Source organism: Sinocyclocheilus grahami, unplaced genomic scaffold, assembly GCF_001515645.1.
Source record: "Sinocyclocheilus grahami isolate Dianchi unplaced genomic scaffold, SAMN03320097.WGS_v1.1 scaffold462.1, whole genome shotgun sequence".
NCBI classification, from domain to species: Eukaryota; Metazoa; Chordata; class Actinopteri; order Cypriniformes; family Cyprinidae; genus Sinocyclocheilus; species Sinocyclocheilus grahami.
Genome location: NW_015505641.1, coordinates 2,371,851 through 2,379,394, shown reverse-complemented (window position 1 = coordinate 2,379,394; position 7,544 = coordinate 2,371,851).

The window sequence follows — 7,544 nt, the reverse complement described above, 5'->3', positions numbered from 1 at the left end:
TATATATATATATATATATATATATATATACAGTACATACAATTATTTCATTTATTTGATTTTTTTTTTAGAGAATAAAGGATTCAATCTTATTTTATTATTATTAAACTGATGTATTAGTGGCACTATTGAGAAACGACAAATACAACCTGTCTACTGGGGGGAAAAAACCTTTGACAAGGATGATATTTTCATTTATATAGCCAACATTTTTACCCAGCTACTCATTTATCATATGAAAATGATTCCCCTGTGTAATTGGGAGAATGCAGAATAAATTCTGTAACTCATTTTACATGTTGTTTATAACACATCATGGTAAGATGAGCATATGATTTATTGTTTTATGTTTTGGTATTTCAATCTTGCAGTTTACCAGGTTAGACCGAGGAAATAAAACGACAGTTTTGTGCCAGACATCTCTGTGCAAGCGAGGCCCACCTGAAGTTTAAGTGATCTATGGGAGGTGTATAACCTTGTCATACTCTCATGGGACACATTAGGTAACCATGAGAGAAGTTTTCTAAATGTGGAAGAGGAATGGCTATGTCATGACACATGCAGTAAGTCCTAGCAAGTAACCAAACTGAAAGAACCAAAACAAATGTCTATTATATCAATGAAAACTTAAAGGATGTTTGATTTGATTATAGCCAGCATTTTGTATCTAAAGTATATTATAATTTAAATAATTCCCCAATACCCTTGTCAGTGCTACTCAGAATCTGAATAAAAAATTCAGAATTAAGAATTAGAGTAATAATAAATACTTTATAATAAATAATATTAAACAAAACTTATTTGTTTAGCATCTTTCATGCATCATAGCATAAAGTACTCCACTAAAAATAATAATGATCGGTACAGAAATGAAATATATAGATAGATACATAGATATATTATAAACCGACAGTAAATTCTATAATAAAACAATACAAAATTGACAAAATTTTTACAACAACTACTCAAATAAATGTGACTTTATTTTTTAATGAGATGGAAAAATAAAAACAGACTAAAAATAGATCTGATATCACAGGGGAAGCTGTTCAACAGTGTAGTATGTAAATACTCCTGACTTGGTAGTATACGTCTATACGTTTCACTGTATCCTTAAACCTCAGCGCATGTCTAACCTGTTTTCCTTGATAATAACTGAGCCAGCTGATTTACAAGTTTTCAACAAATATGAACCTTGGATTTTACAGTAATTGCTGGATATTCAGGACGATAAGTCTAAGATATACAGTACAATCTTTTTAACATTTGCAATGCATACACATTTAAACCATTAAGATCATTAAAACTGAAGGATAAATACAAATGTGAGTAATATGCATAGCAATGAAAATGTACATCGTGGTGCTGAATCATATAGCTGAGTGGTAGTGTATACATAGAAAACAATTTCGGTCCCAACACAGAGCCTTGAGGAGCACCACACGTGATTAATAAAACAGTTCACAGTACAGATACAGTACATATCCATTTGATTAATACCACTGTGGTATTTATAAACCTCTCTTATTTTGCATTAACTCTTTAATATTTATTAAATATTCAATAATTATTAATGAGTGCTTTATAGCATACAAAATTACAGATTTGGGTTAAATCAAGACTTTCCCCCAAAACCACGTTATTGTTGAAGCCTAGCATTGCTCTGACAATGTCTAGGATCTCTGTTACAGAGTGTGATGAGTGCCACGAAGTAGGCTATTGCAGTTATTACAGTGTCAGATGAGTTGAGGAGGTTAAGTGGAATATATCACACACAGACTCCCTTGTTTTTTTTGTTTGTTTTTTTATTGCGCAGACCAACAAAGAACAATTTTACATTGCTGGAAAAAAAATAACAGCACATTTATTAGCATACCATAATCATTCTTCTCTAATATATTTAATATTGCTGCTTACGTAATGTTTTCAAAATAATTAAACAAGTGGTAATTTTGGACATTGTTAAAATCAGAAAATGGCTTACTTATTTCAAGGTCCGTCCCATGTAAATACATATGCTCCAATTAAAGTGGCAAAAAGCATAGACAATTTACCTCATGTCGTACATTAATAACTTATGTGTTTGTGCACCTGAGAGAGGATTGGTATGGAGTACAGACTTAACACATGTTGAGTCAACCCAAGCAAGCTGTTCTCATTACCTCATGTGGTCACAATGTTTGTCATCTCACTAATGGCATGTAGCAGCAGTAGTGTGCAGGGGAACCGCTTAGGATTAAGGTGAAGAATTGCTTACAAACCATTAACAGGGGTCACCCCCATGTAACAATGTTAGAAATGCCATATGAAAATCACGCAGGTCTTCTTTAAAATGGGGTTTAGACATAGAGCTGTTTAACTTTTGGCTGAAGCCAGTGCTTTGTTGGGCCTGTCAATAATTGGTGAGTTATTTTTAGCTGGGCATGTGTGAGAGATTGAAATTATGAATATGCAACCTCACATGCACTTCAGCTATTCTTTGTAAGACATAAATAATGAATGGCTGGAGATGAAACATATTGCTCTGTAAACATCTTACAGCTGAAAGTGATTTTATGACCTTGTGCTGCTCTACAGTTCACTAGCAAAATCCTGCGCCCCTGGATTTGGGTATTAATGTATTATCACATTTTTAGAAAAATTTGGATGTTTAGATATTTTGTATTTGATTAAACTGACGTGATAATTCTCCCCTTCTCTTGTTTCACATTTGTCCCAGCACATTTGTCCCAAATGATGTACATTATGTACAGATGTACTGTACAGTATGCATGACAGCTGAAAAAAACTGAAAAAAGTTACAGGCAAAATTCCATAGTCAATTGTAATTATTAACATGCATAAAATGACATGTGACAATCATAAAAATATCCTTGTCCTGAAAATGCAGACTAAATAAATCATAGATAACAAATATTTGTATTTATTCAACTGGAATTTTACTCAAAACCTACTTTAACACAAGTATATATAACCCTTCAGACAACTTCCTCCAAAAACTATAACCTTATTTTCCTACTGCATTGACACTGTAACCTTGAATGACAAATGTTACAATAAAATAATACGATAAAATGCAGTTTTCACATCGATTCACTGTTTCTGCATCACTTAACACTGACTTTTAGTATTTAATGTTTAGTATTTACATTGCTATATGGTTGTTTGTTTGTTTTTTCGTTTTTTGAAGGTCAAGCACATAAGATTGAAATGTATTTCTAACCATGTATTACTGCATCTATACTGCAAATATAAGTCAAACTTCTCACTTTTACTTATTTATGCATTTATTCCATGCACAAATCATGTGCCACAATATTTCAGAATTCATTATGCCTTGCTAAAAAAAATTACATGTAAAATGTCCACAAGGTGTCAGTATGTGATAATATGTAAAAATGATGATGCTCAAATTAATCCCACGTACTGATTAATGGATTAATGAAACAAGTCAACCAGTCAACAATTCGTATGCAAATGAATGCAGTGCAGATGTAAACAATGAAATGATAATCTTTTGTTTCTAGTGATGTGTATGTGAAAAATAATTGTGCGTAACTCTATTGAATGTGCATTTGTAGTGTACAGTATTTCAAATCTTAAAGGTATATTTTTAAAAACTGTATTTGCAGATTACATTTAAAATTTTGATTGCATTTAAAATATAAGTACACTTAAATATGGAATGCCAAACCTGACAAAATTAGAAATAAATAAATATACAAAGAAATTTTAAATAATGTGAAAATAAAGAAATGTAGCAATAAATAAATGTATACATAAATAAAAAAACGAATGTGGGAAAAATATACATAAATAAGCAAATAAAAGAATAAATACTTTTAAAAAATTTATTTTTTACTTTTCTTTGTGTGTGTGTGTGTGTATATATATATATATATATATATAAACCTGTTAAGAACAAGATGTGACGGTATACAGTGTGTTTAATACTTTTAGGCAAGAGATCTTTTGTATCTTCCTCTATAATCAGTGATACTGTTTACAGTAAACCGATGCCCCGTTCTATTTCATATCCATGCGTGTTCACTACTTTTGCCATAAAAAGATCTTATCATATTAGTGAAATTTCAGGGCAGGAAGGACCAGTGTCTGTTATCATCAATGTAAGCAATGAAGATGCCAGTTTCAAATATATATATATATATATATATATATATATATTTATTTATTTTTGCATTTTTACATTTCTTTGTATATTTATTTATGTATTTATTTATTTCTAATTTTGTCAGGTTTGGCATTCCATATCACTGCCATTACAAATCTTGGAAGAGCCAGGACATTTTTTAATGTACCTCTGATTGTATTCGTCTGAAAGAAGTAAGTCATATACAGTAACTGTATGGCTTGAGGGTGAGTAAATCATGGGGTAATTTTTGGGTTAACTCTCCCTGGTAAGTTTCAATAGGAACAACATTAAAATATATTTTAGTTACCATAAATGATTGTCAGTACATTCAGCAGCACACTTTAACCATATTTCAAAGGTAGTTAAAGTCATTATGAAAGTACATCAGATAATTGTATTTAATATACACTTATACTCTGATACATTACCATTTAATTGCAATTAACATGCAATTCATCTTTTTTAAGTATCTAATATGTTATTATTTGGTAAGGTGAAGTATAATAAACTGTACTTCTTTTTTCACAAGGATACATCTGAGTTAGTTTTCTTTTGTTTTAGCATTACTTGAACTTACTTATGCCTGTGTTGAATAGAGAAAGACAGAAGGGTCAAGTCAAAAATTCAAGTCCATCGTCTTTCATCCTACAACAGAATTCTGTCAGACTCTGTATCACAAAGTCTTCCAGTCACATTTTTCTGGCGAGTGAGCATGACCTGTTCTGCTCCACAAAGCTGGGCAGTGTCCATGCATAGGGTATTAAACAGATTCCTAAGGCAGTAGAAAACCATCCTGACACCAAGTCTGCTAATCCCATCTACATCCTATCAAAGCCTGCAACATAATGCTTGGATTTCACTTTTTACTCAAAAAAATAAAAAAAGTGATTAGTGGCCACTGTAATAGAATTATATTCAACGCTGCCAGTGCCACTCAGATCAAGACGGAGCAGCTATAATGAAAGGAGAGCAAAACTCATGTCCCATGTACGTATATTAGACACGGGTCATACATAGGCTTCATTACAGCTGCTCTCAGTGTTTTTCTTTCTGTTAACGCTTATAAAACACATTTTTCACATAGACTGCTTGTTTGTGTTTGTGTGTGCCAGAGACGGGTACTCGAGTTAGTAACCCGAGTCTCATTTTAATAGACTTCAGACTTGACTTGACTCGAGAAGAAGGACTCGTGAATATTTTAAATACAACTCGAGTCTTTTATCCTTTAAATACATCATAAAGAAAGAACTTGGAATTTGGTTATATGCGTTTACAATATCTGCGTCACGTATTTCCCCGTATGTTGATGTAGATGGGACTCTTATTATAGTATTTGATGACGTATGTCCACGTATTACGTGCACATTCCGAAATGTCAGAAGGGTATGAAACATGGCGGGAGCCACGAAGTCATATGTTCTTACATTTGGTTTTATCAATGTGTTAGAATCAGGATCATGAAGATCAGCTAGATGCAGTGAATGTGGGAAAACAATTAAGAATACCGTACTGACAGCATAAATCTTAGAACTCATCCACAAATGTCAGTAACATTAACATATAAACATTTATTCAGATGCAATACCTAATAAAAGTAATTATGTCTACTTACTTTCTATTTAACGTTTTAATTGGTGCGATTAATTATGGAAAAAATTACGCGTATGGGTTTATATATGATATAGTTTAGCAATATCACACAAGCATGAGTACTGTTTTTTCCCCAGAGTATCTGCACGATTGCAAATGTGATGTTGATTTTATATAATAGTTTAATAAACAAGAAGTTAAAGGTGCAATGGGTGATTGTCTTCAGAAACTTTTTTTGTTATGCTGGTTGAAAGTCTCATCACATCCCGATAGCAATCATTAAGTTAAGTGGTCTAAATGTATTTATCTGTATTTATATATTCTGTGGAAGGCGTAGGACAAATAAATGTTCATCCAATCAAAACGCTCGGTCCGAGCATTTTAATTGGCTTTCCTACCTGCCTGTCAAGGTATGTATTAGCATACCTCTGCGCACCCTGTTCGCGCAGACAGGATACGTCATCAGCGCGTTCACGCACGCTGTGCAGACAGAGTGAGAATGGGAGACAAACATCAACAACCCGATCTTCCTTCATGGTATTGTAGTACCTTTAAAGTTTTCTCCCCGGTGAATGACACATGTAGCCCAGCGGTTCCCAATCCCAGTCCTCGCGCCTCGCTCCCGCTCTGCATATTTTGCATGTCTCGCTTAGTTAACACACCCGATTCAGATAACCAGCTCGTTAGAAGTAAGCTACGTGCATGAACTGTGTTCCGATCGATATGATCCCTACACAGTGTTCATTGCTCCTTACTCCCTGAGCAGGGGAAATCCGTTGAAGTTTTCTTCATGGGCTGGAATTTGGAACCGCTGATGTAGCCTGTTGTAATGTTGTCTCTGGTATTCTGGTCTGAGTGTCTATGCGTTCAGGGGGCGTGGCTTTGGACGGCGATTGCAGGGAGGGTGGGACATTCGCTTTCAGTGCTATCAGGCTAAAGTTAGCATTTTCCAAGATCTCCTACTGCACCTTTAATATGTGAAATTTTAATTCGTTTTGCTCAATTTCGCTAATTAAAATAGTTTAAACAAAGCCACTGCAGAACTGGGTTCAGGCTAGAAGGGATACAGCTGCAGCTACTGGGCATGTGCACATCAATATAGCGTATTTTTTTGTCACACTGAACAACAATAATTACTGTATTTGCATTATTATAAGGGGTAGGTTTAGGGTTGGGTTAGGTGTAGACGTTAATAAAACACAATCTAATAGGTAGAAAATGTATTTTATTGTTAACTTCTGGCTGTAGCTGTATCCCTTCTAGCCACAACCGCAGAACTGTTGTGCGTCTCTTAGAAACACAGCAGTTTCGTTCCTGAATGTTTTTGAACTAATCAAGTTTCTTACGATAAAAATTTCTTACGATACCCAACCCTAATCCTAACATATCTAGATCGGACGTGAGCGCTGTTGCGTCATGTCGCGAATCAGTTTCTCTTTCAGGTTAAAATACAACCTCGTAAATAGGATTTTTAAGGATGAGAATTTGTTTGCAACAGTTAATGAAATGACTCCAGACTCGCAGTAGATTATGTTTGTTTTTGAAGGGAATGCGCCCCCGATGGACATCCGATGACCCCTTTAAAGACTCGAGACTTGACTTCGGACTCCAACTTAAAGACTTCAGACTTGACTCAGACTTTAGATGAAAGACTTGTGTACATGTCTGGTGTGTGCGTGTTATCTGTATACCCTGCTGTCAGAAAGCGGGCTTATTCTTAATTACATCCTGGGTAAGAATCCGGTGCTATGATTTGATGAGATCTGTGAATAATTACAATGAAAATAACAAGCCCTTTGAC